This window comes from Heteronotia binoei, chromosome 3, assembly GCF_032191835.1.
Source record: "Heteronotia binoei isolate CCM8104 ecotype False Entrance Well chromosome 3, APGP_CSIRO_Hbin_v1, whole genome shotgun sequence".
Taxonomy (NCBI): Eukaryota; Metazoa; Chordata; class Lepidosauria; order Squamata; family Gekkonidae; genus Heteronotia; species Heteronotia binoei.
The window spans coordinates 20,613,711-20,635,293 of record NC_083225.1 but is presented as its reverse complement, the minus strand read 5'-3'; positions in this window follow the sequence as shown (position 1 = coordinate 20,635,293).

Genomic DNA, 21,583 nt, shown 5'->3' with positions numbered 1-21,583 from the left:
CTGCATGGGGGCAGGGGTGAGCAGACAGAGACACGTGGCTCTTCCCTTCTCTTACTTTGGGACAGGAAGCAAAAGTAAGGTCACCCCAAAATGGGAGGGAAAACAACTGAAATTATTTAAACTCTTGAGACAAGGAAGATGGTCTCTTACTCTTCCAGCTGGGGCAGCCCTATGGATTGGCACAAGTCATGAAAGATTAAGCTTTTGCCCAGGGTCTCCATCTTGTCCACATGGCAAAGGACAATGCTCCAGCCAGGGAATCTATGATAACAATGAACTTTAAACTACTGCAATTTCAACTAAAGTTAGACTGTCCTAGGCAAACCTCATTTAGGAAGTATCTAGCAGAGAGAAATTACCTATTTCATTCTGACACCCCTGGAGCAAGGTGAAGGGCAGTGCTACCACCCAAAAGGAGGGTCACAGGGATTTTCTGACTTTCCAGGGCCAACCAAAAGGGACAGGAAGGGACTTGCAACTCCATTGCGTCACAACTGATATTGAGAGATTTGCTTCCTCTGGATGCAGGTGGAAGTAAACCTCTGAATACCACTGCTAGGAAGCAAGAACAGGAGAAGGCCTTGGTTTCTATGTACTGTTTGTTGGTTCCTCAAGCCATTGCAAGGGAAGCTAGGGAGAAGAGTGTTCCCCCCTCAGCTAGAGCTGACTGAGGCTCCTTGTAGGAACCAGATCCTGCAGCTATAATGGTGGCCTGGAGTCTGCAAGAACTCATAGCTGAACCTCCTTGCCCAGCTTTCTGTAAAGCCTTATGGTGGATCTAGATCTCCAGATGTGGTCAGCAGAGAGGCTGCTGGCAGCTGGTTGTGCACTCCACTGTCTGAGCTGCACCTCTGCTTTTTGTCTCCTCGGGGGTCCTGGGGGCAACTTTGCCCTTGGGGGTCCCTGGCAGTAGGCTGCTCTCCGTCACGGCTGCTCTCTTCTGCAGTCCCAGTTTCTGGTGCTGGCTCCTGATCTTGGGTTATTGATGGAACTCTCTGTCTGGGGCAGTGATGGTCTGTTTCTTGGTGTTTGGAGGTAGGGGCAACAGTGGGAGGGCTTCTAATGTCCTGGCCCCACTGATGGACCTCCTGATGGCACTTGGTTTTCTTGGCCACTGTATGACACAGAGTGTTGGACTGGATGGGCCATCAGCCTGATCCAACATGGCTACATGTCTCCAGTAGACACAGCCGGCCACAAGTCTCCTGGTGGCCACTGGAAGTCAGAAGGCTCAGGTACCTGGGAGTCTCTCAAACTGGGATCTACTATCTTAGAATCCTCATCCTCTAACGAGGAACTGCCAGGCCCAGACCTGACAATTAAAGCAGAAGAGACATGCAGGGACCAAGTCTGTTAATCAAACCTTATGCAAAACTTCTGGGAATATTTTTTCTCAGGTTGAGAATCTTTGCTTGTTTTTGTGCCTCACACTAATTGGGGGGGAACCCATTAAGACTGAACGTACTAGGAAATTCTCCTGTCTGAACCGCACAGGAGCGAATGGGGGCTACGAGAGGAGCCTAAAATATCTTATAAAACATAACAACCGGGCTCCTGAAAAGCGTACCATTAAAACTTCTTGTTTAAATCATTTGCTGCCGGTGACGGACGCTGCTTTGTTATTCTTCTGTTTTTAATTCCTATTAAGCACTGCGGTGGCATTCCCTTACACTTTGGCTCATGTCACAGTAGAAAAGCTGCATTGTGGCTGGCTGGCTCTCATTGATTTAATTACTCCAGCCTGAATGAATGTCGTCAAACCTGGAGCAGCTACTTAAAATGTAATTCAATCCAGTGATGCATAAAAATACCACACTGATAACAGTAGCTGAGAAGAACCTCTTGAGAAATACGCTTCTGCTCGTACAGTGTGAATGAGGGTCGGCGCCAAGGCGAGGCAGGGCGGGCGGTGGGAGCCTGTGCAGAAAAGGACCCTTGTGAAATCTGCCTGCAGAGGGAGCAGGGCGATAGGCTTTTGTCCAAAATGACACTCCTTTGAGTTGCGGGGTGTAGATCTGTCGAAGCAGGGGAGGGAAAACCCTACAGCATTGTTCTGCCACTAATTGTTTTCACAGCCAGACCTCAAAGCTGGGCTTCCGTTATTCTTTTCCCCCCTGTAATTATTGCTGCAGATATAGAAAACCCTGCCAAAGCGATAGTTTTGAGGCATCAGCCTCCGTGACTATGAGTAGTTCTAATTTTTTTACTTGGAAGGAAACTTCAAGAGCTGGACTCATAAACAGGTTTATTTACTTCCAGGCTTCATTTTGGACAGGAGCTCACAGGAACGGAGCTCTGAAACCTCTAAATTTTATTGTGTTCTTTCTTGCTTAACCCCCTCCCCCCAATACTTACTTCTGGCCTCCATTGTTCAAACCCCCTGGGAGAATGTTGCTGAGCTCTAAGATTTGACAAACTTTCTAATATTCCCCCCCCCACAAAAAAATGGGGAAATAACCAAAACATATAAAGCAGATAGATGGAAATCTTCATCATGCCACTGTGGCTACATAAAAGAAAGGAAAAAGTATGATGGGAGTAAGGGAGTAAATTATGACAATTATAATGCAAGAAGCATTTTAAAGTAGATGCATTCCTGAGCTCATATAATGTAGGACACCTTCCGGTGATGACATGAGTGCGTGACATATGCAAATGAGTTGTGCTAATGAGCTCCAGCACCTCTTTTTCTACAAAATGACCCCTGTAAAAATTACTACTACTACTACTACTACTACTACTACTACTAATATATTTTATTTATATCCCACCCTTCCCGCCGAAGCAGGCTCAGGGCGGCTCACAGCATACAACAATTACAAATTACAATATAAAACATTATCTCAGTACAATATATATATATATATAATGTGCTAATTAAAACCATTATAATTAAAGCCATCAAAATTTCAATTAAAACTAACATTTACAGTGCTATGTTCTAGATGTTCTCCTCAGTAGTTTATGATGTTCTCAGTAGTTTATGATGGACTAAAATCCACATTAAGTAGGTTTCCCAACCCCCCCGCCTTGGCGGGGGACCCCTGAATTTGCGGCCTCCTCCCCCGCTCTCAAAAAATCTGGAAGCGGGGTGTGGGGGGGGGAGAGAACATATCTGTAGGCATCATGTTGTTGTAGGCATCATGTTGTTCTGATCCGTTTTTAAAATGTGTCCCTTTAAGGCTGCACAGGAAACAGGAAGGGCTTCATGGGAAAGTGTCAGTAACAGTTTCCATGGAGAACGGCCCCTCCCTTTCTTTTCCTGGGCAGCCTTACTTTCGTTTTCACAGCAAGCAAAGTTCTGCTGGAAGAAGACCAAGTAAGTATTTGTGTGTGTGAGAGAGGGAGGGGGCAGGGAGGGGGGATTCCCTGGTATGGAGGCCCTCCCCCCCTTTAGAAAGCGTGGTGGGGGGGGAAATGTCTTCTAGGCACTCTATTATTCCCTATGGAGAACGATTCCCATAGGGAATAATAGGGAATTGATCCATGGGTATTGGGGGCTCTAGGGGGACTATTTTTTGAGGTAGAGGCACCAGATTTTTAGTATAGCATCTAGTGCCTCTCCCCAAAATACCCCCCAAGTTTCAAAACAATTGGACCAGAGGGTCCAATTCTATGAGCCCCCCAAAATGGTGCCCTTATCCTTAATTATTTCCTATGGAAGAAAGGCATTTAAAAAGGTGTGCTGTCCCTTTAAATGTGATGCCAGAACTCCCTTGGAGTTCAATGATGCTTGTCACACCCTTGCTCCTGGCTCCGCCCCAATGTCTCCTGGCTCCACCTCCAAAGTCTCCTGGCTCCACCCCCAAAGTCCCCAGATTTTTCTTTAATTGGACTTGGTAACCCTAACATTAAGCGAAGGCCAGTTGGAAAAGGGTAGTCTTGCAGGCCCTACGGAATTGATCAAGACTCCGCAGGGCCCGCACTTCATCCGGTAGTTGGTTCCACCAGTGTGGAGCTGCGATCGAAAAGGCCCTTTCTCGCGTGCTCTTCAGTTTGGTCTCCTTCGGCCCGGGGGTTGTCAACCGATTTTGTGCACCTGATCGCAGTACTCTCCGGGGCACATATGGGGAGGGACGGTCCCTAAGGTAGGCAGGTCCTCGGCCATATTGGGCTTTAAAGGTAATGACCAGCATTTTGTAATGAATCCGGTATATAATTGGCAGCCAGTGCAGCTCGCGCAGCCATGGTTGTATGTGCTCCCACTTCGGGAGCCCTAGCAATAGCCTGGCCGCCACATTCTGCACCGCATTAACACATGACTATGTTTGCAGGGCCATCTGTCTCTGCATGGCTTAGGATGGTGACGAAGTCCTACGCTACCCTAAGCCTGAAGAGACATTTGCTCCAGACCGGCACCAGCACTGCGCTGATATCAGGCTGGCCTGTGCTGACTTAGGTAATGACCAGGTAGAGAAGCCCTTGGCATGGGACACTTTCTGTCTCTCTGGCCCTGTGTTGCATGCACTTAAGAGGTGGATGTGCTGCTATCAGGGTCCCAGAAGGTTTTGTCAGAGAGCTGCCACGAGCACATCACTGGCTGCCTTTGCTTCTCGCCACTTTCTTTGACCAACAGATTTTGGGAATGATGCTCATTGCACCAAAGCAATGGAAAAAGCCAAATAGTTTCCCAAACGATGAGTAAACAAGGCAGCCCGTTTGATTGAGGATCTGAACCCAGGCCTCTGCCTTGTTGAAGTGAAAGTCGCCAAATGGCCCAAGAAAAATAACTCAACTTAGCCAGTTTTTAGTTTTGCTCTTGGCTCAGCTGACAGAAGAGCCAGAGGCAAAGCTGTTCCCCACCCCCTTACCACCCAGAGCTTCTGGAAATGGCTCAGTTTCCCCAAGGGTGCACCAAAACTATTGGGTCCCACACACTGGCTCTCTGGCTGGGGGCCTTTCTAGGGTTGCCAAGTCCAATTTAAGAAATACCTGGGGACTTTGGGGGTGGAGCCAGGATACTTTGGGGGTGGAGCCAGGAGACATTAGGGGTGGAGCCAAGCTCAAGGCTGTGACAAGCATAATTGAACTCCAAAGGGAGTTCTGGCCATCACACTTCAAGGGACCTTTTCAATGCCTTCCTTCCATAGGAAATAATGAAGGATAGGGACTCATAGAATTGGACCCCCTGGTCCAATCTTTTTGAAACTTGGGGGGTATTTTGGGGAGAGGCACTAGATGCTATACTGAAAATCTGGTGCCTCTACCCCAAAAAACAGCCCCTCCAGAGCCCCAGATACCCGCGGATCAATTCTCCATGATTTTCTATGGGAATAAATCTCCCTAGGGAATAACAGAGTTCCCAACAGACGTTTCCCTCCCCTCCCCCCGCTTTCTGATGACCCTGAAGCGGGGGGAGGGCCTCCAAACCGGGAGATCCCCTGCCCCCACCTGGGGATTGGCAACCCTAGGCCTTTCGGTCATAGGCCCCGTCAGGATTTTTTTTTTTTGGACTGCGTTAAGAGTTGTCTGCCAAGCCCAGCCTTCCCTCTCCACCATCCTAGCTGGTCTCTGTAGCTGCAGCCTCTTTCATGTCACTCAGTCAGGGCAACAGAGGTGGGCACAGAGATGGGCTTGGCGAGGGACGCAGCCGGCCACACAGGGGACACAGCAGCAACCGGGGCTTCTGCTGCCCCCGAGGGACTGCAACAACTTTTTGAGAAGCTTCATTTTCTTTCGGACTGAACTTCTTTTCCCTTCTTGGGGAGAGCTCCCTCTTAGTAACTTTTTGCCAAGATAGTCATGTTTATCTAAAAAGAAATATTTGGATTGGTACCTTTCTCTAGTTAAGAACAACTTGATCTGCAGTTTCTGTCACTTAGGCCAGTGTTGCTGCTGCTTAATTTCCCCGGGTATTTGACAGGAGAACTGATGTAAACCAAGCAATCCAGCCACCTTCTCCTAGATAACTCCTTTAGCACCTTTTCTCCATTTCCATGAGTAATCTTTATGTTTGATCCAAAACTCGGCTGTGGACTTGCCATCTACAGTTTAAAGATTTTCCTGAAATAGAAGAACATCAGAAGAGCCCTGTTGGATGACCCCAATAGTCTAGAGAACAATAGAAGAATCAGACTGAAGATGCTGGTTTTGTATATACTGTAATATATACAATAAAGGTAGTCCCCTGTGCAAGCACCAGTCGTTTCCAACTCTGGGGTGACGTTGCTTTCACAACGTTTTCACGGCAGACTTTTTACGGGGTGGTTTGTCATTGCCTTCCCCAGTCATTTACACTTCCCCCCCAGCAAGCTGGGCACCCATTTGACCGACCTCGGAAGGATGCAATGCTGAGTCAACCTGGAGTCAGCTACCTGAACCAGCTTCCGCTGGGATCGAACTCAGGTCATGAGCAGAGGGCTCCGGCTGCGGTACTGGAGCTTTACCACTCTGCGCCACGGGGCTCTTATCCTGTATATATACTGATGCTATTAAACACATTAGAGGGTTAGACTTGGTGTTTTGTCACTTGAAATAAACTTCAGCCCGTTTAGTTGTGGTCTAGGAATTATTTAGTATATGTTTAATCACCTTTGATTCCATCAGCGGTGTGCCTCCTAAGTGCCAAAAGAACTGGGAGAAAGTAGGCCTCCCAACACATCAAGCAATTCCTGTTGAAACTATGCAATCAAGACGTTTCACTGAAAATAATCAGGTTTATCCCCAGGGTGTTTTCAGTGTCAGCAGCAAGAAAGATAAACTCGCAGAGGCATCAGCGCTTGGCTTAAATACCAGTGAGCTAAGGTGGCACTAAACTGAAGGACTCCAGAGTTCCCACCAAACTCATGAGGTACTGATTTAGTGGCTTATCAATGGATTTTGCTCTCTCAAACATCATCTGCGGATGTGCCGGGCCCAAAATCAAGGTTCAGAAAAGGAACCTGGTATTCTTATTTTTTTGCTTGGCTCAAATAGAATATTTCAAGAAGAAAAAGAGTTTTGCGTAAATCATGGAATGTCACCGGCCCATAACGACATCACTTCTGGGTTTTGCTGAAAGTGATGTCACACGCCAGTGTCCCTCCCCTTTCTCTCACTGGCTGGGAAGTGCCAGGGGAAGAAAGACAAGCCTTGGGAGGTCCCCTAGAGCAGGAGACCTGCCTATGTGGCCACACACCTGGCCTACCTACCTGTCACCTGACCTGCTTACCTGGGAACACCACACACTCATTTACAGGTTGGCTTGGCTTGGACTAGGAAGGGTGGATATATCTGGTTTAAGAAGAATACGGCTTTCACTGGGAATTGCTTGCTGATTGCTCATTCCCCAATTTATATTATTTGCATTTCCCAGTTTACCAGCTTGGTACAATCTTGGTGCATTTTACCGCGTCTTCCCCGTCACTGGGTAAAGGAGTAGTTCAGGAACAGAACAGAGCATCAACCACTGGCCCTTAAGGAGTCCTGTTTCAAAGTATAATGGTGGAGGAAGTACCAGGGTAGAACCGAGCCTAAAATACCATCTCAAAGCGGGTCTTTATGCACTTACAATTTGCTTATTTTGTGGCCTTTGGTGAAACGCAAAGGGGGGTGCTAATAAAGCAGGAGACAAGTTACCTGGTGGATGGAGGACTTGATTTGGTAACCAGGCAAATCTGGATCATAAAGGGTGTTCTTGATGCAGGAGGAACGTCTGGTTCTTCTCCTGCAAATATCAGTCCCTTATCTTGGCCTGGGGGTGGGACAATCCCATGGAGTCTCACGCAGACATTCTCATGTCTCATCACGAAAAGGCATTTTATTATTTATTGAGAATGACAGAATCACAGAATTACAAAGATGCAAGCAGCCTAGAGATTAGGCTTCCCAACCCTCCCGCCCTGGCGGGGGACCCCAGGATTTCCACCCTCTTCCCCTGCTCCCCAAAAAAACGGAAGCGGGGGAGGGGGGAAACGGCGCCGGGGAGCATGGCGAGCTGCCCCATCCCGGAGCAGGCGAGGCTGCCGCGCCGCTGCTGCCACCCCCTCCCCACCCCCCGCAGCTGCTCCTCCGAGATGGGCCCAGGCTGAGCGCATCTTGGAGGAGTAGCCAAGAGGCGGCAGCAGCGCAGGCAAAACCAGAGAAGGGAAGGGCAGAGGCAGGCCAGGAGCATGGCGAGCTGCGAATCCAGGCCCTTCTAGAACCCGGACTCGTGGGTCGCCATGCCCCCGGCTTGCATCCACCCCACCTCCGATTCCACCCTAGAGGCGGAGCGGGCGAGGCCGCCACGTCGCTGCTGCCTGCCCCACCACAGCTGCTCCTCCGAGATGGGCTCAGCCTGAGCCCATCTCGGAGGAGCAGAAACGGTGAGCGGAGAAGAGGCGGCAGCTGCGCAGCGGGATCGCCCGCTCTGAGACGGGGCAGCTCACCACGCTCCCCAGCGCCGTCCCCCCTCCCCCTAGCTCCACCCCAGTGTCTCCTGGCTCCACCCCCAAAGTCCCCAGATATTTCTGGGATTGGACTTGGCAACCCTACTAGAGATCATCCAGTCCAGCCCGCTCCACACATTCGTTTACTTCAGAATGTTTCTGTGCCGCTTCTTTAGACTCCTGCTCAAGGTGAGTTTCCAGTTTTAAAACACAAGCCTTTAACCCCAACTGCAATTTGATTTGATTTATCTTCCTTATAGTCTGCCTTTCTTCCAGAGGCTCAAGGCAGATGACACAGAGTGGGACATTCAACGACCCCCTGGCATTAGGATATTAGAAGACTGGAAACCACCAGCAAGAACAGGGGCAGAGCATTAAGCAGCTTTTTTGTAGCAGGAACTCCTTTGCATATTAGGCCACACACCCCTGGTGTAGCCAATCCTTCAAGAGCCTACACTAGGCCCTGTAGTAAGAGCCCTGTAAGCTCTTGGAGGACTGGCTACATCAGGGGGTGTGTGGCCTAATATGCAAAGGAGTTCCTGCTACAAAAAAGGCCTGAGCAGTACCAAAATTACATAATAAGATTCTATTTACAATATGCTATGTACAGCAGAAAATGCTGCAAGCTCTGATTTTCTGGTTTGATCCAATGGTAGTTTCACACATACTAAACAATACACTTTCAATGCACTGTCAATCCACAGTGCAACTGTTTTTTTCTGTGCGAAATGGCAAAATCCACTTGCAAATGGTCACAGAAGTGGGCCGAGATGGCATTATTTGGCATGTGTGAATAGGGTTGCCAATCCCCAGGTGGGGGCAGGGGATCCCCCGGTTTGGAGGCCCTCCCCCCGCTTCAGGGTCGTCAGAAAGCGGGGGGAGGGGAGGGAAATGTCTGCTGGGAACTCTGTTATTCCCTAGGGAGATTTATTCCCATAGAAAATCATGGAGAATTGATCCGCGGGTATCTGGGGCTCTGGGGGGGTGCTGTTTTTTTGGGATAGAGGCACCAAATTTTCAGTATAGCATCTAGTGCCTCCCCCCAAAATACCTCCCATGTTTCAAAAAGATTGGACCAGGGGGTCCAATTCTATGAGCCCCAAAAGAAGGTGCCCCTATCCTTCATTATTTCCTATGGAAGGAAGGCATTGAAAAGGTGTGCCGTCCCTTTAAATGTGATGGCCAGAACTCCCTTTGGAGTTCAATGATGCTTGTCACAGCCTTGATCTTGGCTCCACCCCTAATGTCTCCTGGCTCCACCCCCAAAGTCTCCTGCCTCCACCCCCAAAGTCCCCAGATATTTCTTAAATTGGACTTGGCAACCCTATGTGTAAAAGCTGCACCTTTGCCTGAATTGGCCCTGTTTGTGTAGGGTGCTCTTGAGGAGCGGGTGACAGTCGCATGTTTCTGTGTAGGAAAGGCAATTTGGGTCGCAGTCTGATGGTTGGAACCCAACAGGGTTGATACAGGATTTGCCGGCCCTCAAGGGCTTCAGTCATTAGGCAATACCTTTGGTAAAGGTTTGTTTCTCTGTATTTTGGTCCCACCACCTACTTGAAAACAGGCCTGTGGCACATTCTCCCTCAGCCCTTTTCCTGGGCTCCGCATCAGAGAGCAAAACATCTCTGACTCTTCAGCGCTGAACAAACATCACAGGGAAGGGCATCTCCAGGGCACCACAGGCCTGAGTCAGGCCCAAGAATCACCAGTGAATCGTAGAATCATAGAGTTGGAAGGGACCTCTAGGGTCATCTAGTCCAACTCCCTGCACAATGCAGGAAACTCACAAAAACTTCACCCTATATTCACAGGATCTTCATTGCTGTCAGATGGCCATCTAGCCTCTGTTTAAAAACCTCCAAGGAAGGAGAGCCCACCACCTCCCAACGAGGAAGCCTGTTCCACTGAGGAACCGCTCTTAACGGTCAGGAAGTTCTTCCTAATGTCGAGCCGGAAACTCTTTTGATTTAATCTCAAGCCACTGGTTCTGGTCCTACCTTCTGGGGCCACAGAAAACAATTCCACACCATCCTGTAGATGACGGCCCTCAAGTACTTAAAGATGGCAATGATAGCTGGCCATAAAGCCTCTTGCCAGAGATTAGAAACCGATTGACACACCTCGGGCTCTCTGTATTGTAGAGTTAGGGTTAGGGTTAGGGGCCCAGGACTGACAGTGGCACCCATACCCCATTTGTAGACCTTGGCCACAAGAAGGTGCAATCTGTTTTATGGACCCCCAAGAGATCTTTTCAGAACATTATTCACAGCACCAGCCCTGAGACATGGAAACAACATTTTTCTTCTGCAGGATCTAGCTGGACTCTCTAGCAGAGGGTGAGAGACTCCTCAAATAGATCAGCCACTCCTGAGGAACAGAAAGGCCATTCAGTCAGTATCCCCTGAGCACAGACACCCGGCTCACAGCTGCAAGGCTGTGACAGGACAACATGCGCTCAGTTGCACTCTAATATGAACAATTCAGATATTTAAAAACATGTTTATACTTACAGTTTTCATTATTGAATGTATTTGTTGTCTTTATTACATTCACTTTTTATTTCCATTGGTTTCAACTGGAAACACGTTTCTGCCTGTATGGCTTGGGACCCCCTGGCATTAGGATATTAGAAGACTGGAAACCACCTGCTTTAAGGACCACCTCCTCCCATTTGAGCCTACCCTCCCCCCCAGCCATCTTCCAAGGCCCTGCTTCACTCCCCCCACTCCCAATCTGAGGCTAGGTGCCATGTGAGGCTCAAGAAGGGTCTTCTTGTCTGTGGCACCAAAATTCTGGAACTTCCTCTGTCTCCCTCTGTCAGTGTCTTCTACCAGTGGGTGAAGACTTTTTGTTGTTGTTATTGTTGCTAACCCTCCTCCCAAGTTCCGGTACTGCTTATTTACATTGGGGAGGGACGGTGGCTCAGTGGTAGAGCATCTGCTTGGGAAGCAGAAGGTCCCAGGTTCAATCCCCGGCATCTCCAAAAAAGGGTCCAGGCAAATAGGTGTGAAGAACCTCAGCTGGAGACCTTGGAGAGCCGCTGCTAGTCTGAGAAGACAATACTGACTTTGATGGACTGAGGGTCTGATTCGGTATAAGGCAGCTTCATATGTTCATATGTACATGTTTTTATTGAATTATGTTGTTTTAAATCTTTTGAATATTTTATGTGTGATGCCTTGGGACCCTGACTGGGTGAAAAGGTAGCATAAAAATGTTTTGGATAAAATAATAAATAAATTGAGGAGAACCCGTAACTCATCTGTGGCTGCTCCATGGGAGACTCCGGGAGGGGACCTCCACAATCTGTCTATTCCATGCCATGAATCAGCCCCAGGGACTGTCCTCCCTGTCCAATTTCAGTGAGATGGGAGAAAATTTCTCTGTGTCCAATCACACTTTTATTGGCATAACGAAAAGAGATATACAGAGGCTTGCCAACCAAACAACAATCAGATATGTCTGTTCAAAGCATAAAAGGCTAAACTAAGATTAAGATGACAATAAAACCTGCTTGGAATAATTTTTAACAATTTCAAACAAGAATTTGGCAACAGCTTTTGTGATATCAATTATGTCGTCATTTAATAGGAAATGGCAATCAATCCTATTTTCTTGAATGTAGGACGGTAAAGAAAGACTATCTAACAGAACCTTCCGGAGATTAGTATACAGTTGGCAGTTCAATAAAATATGCTGGATGGAATCTGGTGAGCTTGACCCGCAGAGACAATGTCTCTCACTAAAGGGGACTTGAAGAAATCTCCCATAGAGAACACTGGAGGGAAATGCATTCATCCTAGCCAGCATAAAAGCTCTCCAATGTTGCGGATTATCTAGTTCAGATAAATATTTGGCCATTTTCCTGGCCATCTGATCAAGTCCAAGTGAGGCAGGAGAGCAAGTATAAAATTGGACAGGGCACAGTTTATGAGATTCTAGATCTAAGATTCTCTGTTTGATAAATCTTAAATTATAAGACTCCTCAGATGAAAATAGATCGTCACTTGCAATTCCCATGTGTTTGAGCTTCGACATGATTCCATCTTGCCAAGCAGCACTATAAGGGTCTCTTTTTAGGTAGCTGAGCAGGCTAGCTGGTTCAGCCCTATAAAATATCTGCAACCAATATTTAAAAGCTTTTGTTTCAATCAGAGATTGGCCTGTTTCTGAACAGATTACAAAATAAGGGTCATAAGCAGTTAAAATCACTGCTTGAATTGGAGGCACAGTGTAAGAATTTGGCAACCCAAGAAAACAAACAGCAGGGCAGGCCGGACTCAGATAATTAGGGGAGTTTGGACCCTTGCCAGTCTGGCTTCCTTCCCATGCTCCAGAAATGACTGGCAGTCAGTTGACTAATGAGCTGTTGGTGACCTCTTCATATGTCCTTCCTGGAATGGCCTTCTTGCAGGCCTTAGAAGCCGACTCCCTGCTCCTGAGGGCTCTGGGATCAACTGGGAGGCGGCTCCCACGTCTCTGCCAGGCAAATGTTTTGCTTAGGGCAGGTGGGGGAGGGGAAACAGGCACTCCTGCCCTGATGATCAGCTGGAAGTCAGGTTCTTCTGATCTTCCACTCTGGGAAATTTTATTGTCTCCCAGATTTGCTGAAATGCAACAACTTTGGGGAGGGGGAGAGTGAGCCTTGCTGATTTCCCTTCTGCTGACTTGAGCTAGAGAGAAAAAGAGAGGAACGAGATCTTTCTCATCTCCCTGTGGCAATGCAGAGGTTAAAGGTATTACTTTTGTCCCCACCCATCTCGGGACTGGCCTCCTGCCTGGCCCCACCCATCATTCTCCTCTCCTTTTTGCAACTTCACAGTAAGGTATCTCTGAAAGGCTCCTGCTTTGCTCTTGAGTGTCGAATAAGGGAAGTTCAGGGCAGTTATTTTGAATTGGCTGAAAGATGGAGAAAGAACAGAAGTGTTCTAGTAGCGTTCAATGAAATGCTGAAAGATGGAGAAAGAACAGTAGCATTCTAGTAATGAAATAAGAACATTTTTTTATTATTTATTTATTTATTTATTTATTTATTTATTTATTTATCTATCTATCTAAGATTTATATCCCGCCCTTCCCACTAGGTGGCTCAGGGCGGCTTACAACATATAAAACTAACATGGAATCTAAAATTAAACATTAAAATTAACATTTCATAATTTACAGTTAAAAATCTAAACAATTGTTATATACATACACATTAAACTCAGACGGCGGTCCTACAGCTACACTCATCGGTTACAAGTTCAGTATTTGATGTTCAGTCTTCGATATTCAGTACTCAGTGCTGATTAGTTGTGGGCCAGCCAGAAGAGGGATGTCTTACAGGCCCTGCGGAATTGAGTAAGATCCCGCAGGGCCCTTACCTCTTCCGGCAGCTGGTTCCACCAAGATGGAGCCATTACGGAGAAGGCCCGGTCTCTTGTAACTTTCAAGCGGGCTTCCTTTGGCCCGGGGACAACCAGGAGGTTTTGGGTTCCTGATCTTAGTGCTCGCTGGGGAAGCTGGGGAAGCTCGCTAAGAGAAGCCATGTTGGATCAGGCCAATGGCCCTTCCAGTCCAACACTCTGTGTCACATAAGAACATAAGAGAAGCCCTGTTGGATCAGGCCAATGGCCCATCCAGTCCAACACTCTGTGTCACATAAGAACAGAAGAGAAGCCCTGTTGGATCAGGCCAATGGCCCATCCAGTCCAACACTCTGTGTCACATAAGAACAGAAAAGAAGCCATGTTGGATCAGGCCAACGGCCCATCCAGTCCAACACTCTGTGTCACACAGTGGCCCCAAAATTATATATATATACACACATATATATACACACTGTAACTAATAGCCACTGATGGACCTCTGCTCCATATTTTTATTTAACCCCCTCTGGAAGCTGGCTATGCTTGTAGCTGCCACCACCTCCTGTGGCAGTGAATTCCACATGTTAATCACCCTTTGGGTGAAGAAGTACTTCCTTTTATCTGTTTTAACCTGACTGCTCAGCAATTTCATTGAATGCCCACGAGTTCTTGTATTGTGAGAAAGGGAGAAAAGCACGTCTTTCTCTGTCCTCTCCATCCCATGCATAATCTTGTAAAACTCTATCATGTCACCCCGCAGTTGATGTTTTTCCAAGCTAAAGAGCCCCAAGTGTTTTAAACTTTCTTCATAGGGAAAGTGTTCCAAACCTGTAATCATTCTAGTTGCCCTTTTCTGGACTTTTTCCAATGCTATAATATCCTTTTTGAGGTGCGGTAACCAGAACTGCACACAGTATTCCAAATGAGACCGCACCATCGATTTATACAGGGGCATGATGATACTAGCTGATTTGTTATCACTTCCCTTCCTAATAATTCCCAGCATGGCGTTGGCCTTTTTTATTGCAATCGCACACTGTCTTGACATTTTCATTGAGTTATCTACCACGACCCCATGATCTCTCTCTTGGTCAGTCTTTGCCAGTTCACACCCCATCAACTTGTATTTGTAGCTGGGATTTTTGGCCCCAATGTGCATTACTTTGCACTTGGCCAAATTGAACCTCATCTGCCACGTTGACGCCCACTCACCCAGCCTCAACAGATCCCTTTGGAGTGCCTCACAATCCTCTCTGGTTCTCACCACCCTGAACAATTTAGTGTCATCTGCAAACTTGGCCACTTCACTGCTCACTCCCAACTCCAAATAAATTAGAGAAAGCCTGGAAAACAGTGTATAGTAAAGAAATAAGGCACCATCAGACTACTGCATTCAGAATCAATAAGACGGTCCCAGAGGAAGGATCGTAAAGATCCGAAACGAGAATGGACCGGTTTTGCATCGTCGGACTGTATTGTTTGGAAAGAACCTGATATCTTATGGACAGTAGTGAAGTTGTGTGCTTTGGATGGTATTTGTCACTGAATTTGTTACTGAAATTTACACTGTAACACTATGTGGTGAATGGAAAGTATTGTAATTATATTTTGATATTGTTTTGTAACACGGAGAGTATCTTTTCTGTCACTTTTGGCCAACAGACAGCTGCAAACTGGTCTGACGGCTGTTTGAGCAGCTTGATGCCATCCAAATGTATCTCTGAGGCGCTCCTACTTTGCTCTTGAGTGTCGAATAAGGGAGGTTCAGGGCAGCTATTCTGAATTGGCTGCCTATTCCCTTGTCTGGAGCTGTTAAGGGGATTGTAGATGTTTTACCCTTATTGTGTTGGAGATTTTATTATTTATGACAGGTGTGGGACATATTCTTTCTTAAGGCCGTGAGCAGGTTGTTTTTTTGACATGCTTTCTTGCAGTAGGACCCAGTTTCACTGGTGGTGCAGTCAGAAAAGTATTTTTTTTTTGGGGGGGGGGATGTTTAGATGGAGGAAATGCCAGGAATGGGGAGGGCGGCAGGGCAGAATGGAGAAGCAGGCATGGCAGAGACAGTAGGATGGGGCAACTGAAGAGAAGATGAGCAAACAGTGGAGGGCCTGTCCCCTTCCCCCTATGGGGAGGGGCTGTGGCTTAGTGGCAGAGCCTCTGCGAGGCATGCAGAAGGTCCCAGGTTCAGTCCCCAGCATCTCCTGTTTAAAGGAGCGGGCAGGCGATGATGGGAAGGCCCTGGGAGAGTCAAGGTCCCAGAGCCTTCTGCACAAGGTGCCTTTCTCCAGTCATTCAAACCTAGGGTTGCCAATCCCCAGGTGGGGGCAGGGGATCCCCTGGTTTGGAGGCCCTCCCCCCACTTCAGAGTTGTCAGAAAGCGGGGGGAGGGGAGGGGAATGTCTGCTGGAAACTCTATTATTCCCTATGGAGATTTATTCCCATAGAAAATCATGGAGAATTGATCTGCGGGTATCTTGGGCTCTAGGGGGGCTGTTTTTTGGGTTAGAGGCACCAGATTTTCAGTATAGCATGTAGTGCCTCTCCCCCAAATACCTCCCAGGTTTCAAAAAGATTGGACCAAGGGGTCCAATTCTATGAGCCCCAAAAGAAGGTGCCCCAGCCTTCATTATTTCCTATGGAAGGAAGGAATTGAAAATATGTGCCGTCCCTTTAAATGTGATGGCCAGAACTCCCTTTGGAGTTCAGTTATGCTTGTCACAGCCTTGATCTTGGCTCCACCCCTAATGTCTCCTGGCTCCACCCCCCAAAATCTCCTGGCTCCACCCCCAAAGTCCCCAGATATTTCTTGAATTGGACTTGGCCACCCTATTCAAACCCAGGCCTGAGGAAGTTCATCAAGGCCTGAAAAGGCCTGAGCCAGGCTGCCACGCAGGCCTCCAGATGATTCTGCTGTCCCCTCTCCCCTCACCTGGCCAACCACCCTCCAAATTCCAAGTCCACCAATACAAAATAAGATGCACTCCTGACTCAATTCTGCTGCAGATCCCAACATCACCCAGAATTTGGCCAATAACAGGATTCCTTGCAGTGAGGGTTAGCAGCCAGGGCATTGGCAGCTCAAAAACACCGGAAGAACACCTGTGCCTGTCACCTCCTGCTCTGTGCCCCACCTCCTCCTCACCTTCTGCTGGCTTGTGTGGAATGGATAGGAAAACATCCAGCCACTCAGGACAAAAAGGGAGGAGCTGCGTCCTTCTTCACTCAGAGGGGGAGGCATGCAAATCCACGCCAACACATGTGAAGCTGCCTTCTACTGAGTCAGACCCCCCCCCCCTCTGCCCCGCCCTTGGCCCATCAAAGTCACTGTTGTCGCCTCAGTCACTGTGCTCTCCAAAGTCTCAAGCAGAGAAAGGTCTTTCCCATCACCTCCCGCCTGGCCTTTTCAACTGGCGAGACGGGCGATCTGCAGTGGCCAAAATCACTAGGAGCCTTGTGGCACCTCAAAGGCGAGCACGTTTATTGAGCCAGAAGCCCCCATGCACCACAATCCAGTTTCGCAGATTGCGTCTGTGTTTGTCTGGTGCATCTCAGTGTGCTCCTGCCACTGCTGCCCAAGAGGGCTCCCCTGAGCTGACGCCTCCAAACCTCCATCGGCCTGCACGGGGCCATCAGCTCCTTTGTTCGGTCTGCTTCACCCCGAGCCTGATAATCAAGGGAAGTCAATAGACACGAGATCCCAGGAACAGAATTCTTTGCAAAGGCAGTAAAGATAAAGGATTCCCTTCGTGTCATTGATCAGCAACCTCCACAGCATTAAATGAAGCCCTCTTGGCTTAGTTTCTTCCGGGCAGGGCTATTCCTTCAGTTTGCCCCCTGCCACGGCTCCTGTACGCCACACCTGGCAACCGCCGTCTCTTATATGTGAGCAACGTATTAATCGAATGCGGTTGGAAGTTTTAACCTTCTTGCCTAGTTTACTGTCACCCCGGGTCCCCCTGTCTTAGCTTCCTAATAGAAACTTAAAAATTAGAAATGGACAAAGCCCATTAGGTCACTGGGCTTCCTCTTCCTGCCCCCCTCCCCCGCTTCCCCTGCCCGTACAAGATTGTTCCAATCTCGGAGAAAGACAATTCCATCGCCAGATTGTATTTTCTGCCTGTCAGTGTCAGGGAGCTTTGGCATCCGGAGGTCAAGAGTTATCCTGCCTAGTCTTTTGTGTTCTAAATTTAATTGTTCCAGTCCTTTTTTCTCTTAAAGAGATCAGTAAAAACTGTTAATTTGATCAATACTTAATTTTTTCACCTCCAGCTCTTTTCTTCTGCTGACTGGTGATAAGCAGTCAGAGGGCCCGCAGGACAAGTAAATTGTCAGAAATTTTTCCGCTCTCTTCAGGCCATTCCACCACTTAGAGAGATGTAATTTATACCACAGTAGTGGCTCTGCAATTACCCTGTCTATTCCTGTCGACAGTATCTCACTATCTTTTAAATGGATCCAGCTTCAGTCGTCCAGCCAAGCAAACAGTACAAATGATGCCATTCCTCATACGGCAAGTCCTAAAGAGATAAGTTCTTTAAAGAGGGGACCATTTATCAGGTGGTGATACAAGCTGGGTACTTACAAGCTTGCTTCTTTGTTTAGCTTCTTTGGCAACCTTTTCAGATTCCTAATGCTATTGATCTGCCTTGAAGATGAAGCAAAACTACTGAAACCGCAAGAACAACAGTCCGGTATGTCCCTATGCAGAATGCGTGATAATAGCTTATTTCTACATTTCTGGGAAAGAGGGAAAAAGCAGCAGCAGCAGCAGTGTCCCAGGTCCCCAGAGACCATGGCTGGGCTGCAGGATAAATCTTGTTGACATCTTGGGCATCAGCCATGTCCTGGCAATTCTTTGTGTCGCTTTTGCAAGGTTGGTGCCAGTGGCGGAGGCCTCTGACGATGGGGTTTCCATCTCTAGGTTGGGACATTTCTTGAGATTTGGGAGGTGGAATCTGTGGAGGGTGGGGCTTGTGGCGGGCAGGGACCTCTGCGGGGCACAATGCCACTGATTTCAGCAGTCTGGAATTCAGATGTAATCCCAGGAGATCTCCGGGCCACACCTGGAGGTGACAAGCCGAATGCCTTCCTGGGGCTTTATTTGCTTGGCTGCTCTTGGGGTGGACCCATGGGGCTGGCTGGGCCTTCTGCAAGGCCTCCTCCCCCCCTTTCCTTTGCTACAGCTGCAGCTTTGGACTGCGTGATGTCAGGAGCCTTTGAGAGGCAGCAGGGCCCAGACTGTTGCTGGGGGAATGGAAGAGGGGCTTGTCGAGGCTCATCAGCTAGATCTACGATGTCCCTTCTTTCATTGATGGGGAAAGTACTCTTCAGACTAGGCCTCTCTCTTTCCTTTCGACTGCAACCTGAAAGTGGACTGGATCTCCTTGAATAAATGCTTTGGTAATATCCTTTTTGGTAATATCCTTCTTAGGAGATTTACTTCCTGCACTCAGTATCATGACCGGGCAAAACTCTGCTATATATTAACCAGCTGTCCCACTAAGACCTCCTTGTCCAGTGACCAGTGAAGTTGGCTAAAGTGTTTATGGAGCAGTAAAGAAAGAAGGTCACATCCAAGGGCAAACTGCTGATTATCTTGTCTGGTTTCCAAAAGACTTGGAAATGTTATTTGCAGTGGGCAGGGCTTTTTTTGTAGTGGGAACTCCTTTCCGTATTAGGCCACACACCCCTGATGTAGGCAATCCTCCTGGAGCTTCCAGGGTTCTTAGTACAGGGCCTACTGTAAGCTCCAGGAGGATTGGCTACATCAGGGGTGTGTGGCTTAATATGCAAATACCTCCTGTTACAAAAAAAGCCTGGGCAGTGGGGCATTTTGGGAGAGCTCCTCCCCATCGCTGTTGTCATGGTCACATACCTCTGGGGTAGTGAGCTGACTGAGAAAACTGCAGGAAGAACTCTTTCCTTTCCTTCACCTCATACGTTTCTCTCTCTTTTTTTTTTAACACGCATGCGGGTTCACGTTACAATGTAATCGTCTTTGTTTGCGTTACAACGTAATGCCAGAGGCATAATACTGGCAAAGTCACGTGTTTTCCTTTTGCCCTGCCATTGGCAGGTTATCTAAGCCCTGGGAAATCCGAGTCGGCGGTCCACCATTTTTATCCACACACGCTGAATGTTAAACACACAGTTTTCCATTAGAAGCTATAACAAATTACAAACAGATGCATGAAGGTGGTGGTGGGGGGGAAGATTTATGCAGAAGGGTTAAGGGAGAAAGTTTCCCCAACCTATCAAAAATATAAACCTATAAACAATCAAATTCCTGTTCTCGTTTGAGGCCATACGGGGGGGGGGATCGATAAAGGTGGCAATCGCGCATCTTTAAAGTAGTTCGTGTAACATCGCTATTTATTTAGTTGCGTTTAACGATCTTATTTGAAAAAAAATTATAATAGTGATTTTAATCAGAGGGGGGAAGAAAGTAATCACAATGCAATGACACATTATCAAAATCACGCGGAATACCATAAAGAATGGGGGCGGGTGGAAGCAAGCGATGTATTCAGTAAAAGAAAACAGCGTTACATCGTTACATATTTTTCGCGTTGTAACGCGAAATGTGATTTGTTTTTTAAAAAAAAATTACTTTATTTCAGGAAAATATTGGATGATTTTCAAAGGGAGTACAATTAAGGAAGTATGACGAAATAATCATGGGTGGAATCATGGGTGTGGCGTTATGTGGGTGTGTTCTACTGATGTGAGAAGTTTGACAGCGCATTGGCGTGAGTTCCGCACATAAATTTCGAACCCCGAAACCGCATCAAAAATAAACTTCTCGCATTTTGCCGATCTCCTAAATGCGGGGCGACACCGCTTTGGAGGCAGGTCAAACTGCCGCCCCGGGTCAAGCTATGTGGAAACCAACATCTGCCCGGGGGAAACACAGCGCCGGAGCCAGAGCAAAGGCTAATGCGGACTCAGCCTAGGTCTTATCTGTTATATCAGGGGTGGCCAACGGTAGCTCTCCAGATGTTTTTTGCCTACAACTCCCATCAGTCCCAGCCATGCTGGCTGGGGCTGATGAGAGTTGTCGGCAAAAACATCTGGAGAGCTACCGTTGGCCAGCCCTGTGCTATATGGCTACAATTAACAACCCTTTGTTAGCTGGTTCTTCTCCCCAGAGAACTTTGCGCCTAGAAGAAGAGCAATTCAGCTTGCATACAACATCAAAGGAGTTTCAAGCAGGAAGTGCCAACTGGCCAATACAGTCTTTCCTGGGCTTAGAAGAGTCAGTACCTAATTGGGTTTAGGTTACAATACATCACTTCCTCTTTTAGGTAAACACAAACAGTTAACTCTATAATGGCTGGAATGTAAATAGCTTGTATTCCAACACTTGCCTCATCTTTGCTGTTAGGCTGAAAAGTGGAGCTTCAGGAATAGAACTCTCAGTCAACACCACCACAACACCACATCCCGCCTCGGTGGGGTAGGGCGGGATATAAATAGAATAAAATAAATAAATAAATGAAAATAAATAAATAAATAAATAAATAAATAAATAAATAAATAAATAAATGAGCTGCAAACCTGCAATCCTTTCCTAGAATTCAGGAGGGCAGCCGGGTTGGTCTGCAAGAGGAGAGCTAGAATCAAATCCAATAGCATCTTAGACGGACCAGCAAGAGTTTTGGGGGAGAAGCTTCTGAGAGCTCCCTTCATTAGGCACAAGATCTCCATTCCATTCTGACTTGTACCTGGCCAAGGGACATTTGACTCTCAAAAGCTTCTACCCTGAACATCTTGTTGTTCTCTAAGGCGCTACTGGACTAAGTCCCATTGAATAAAATGGGATTTACCTCTGTGTAGACCTGCTTAGGATTCCACCCATGGACTTCTATCCAGCTCATGATA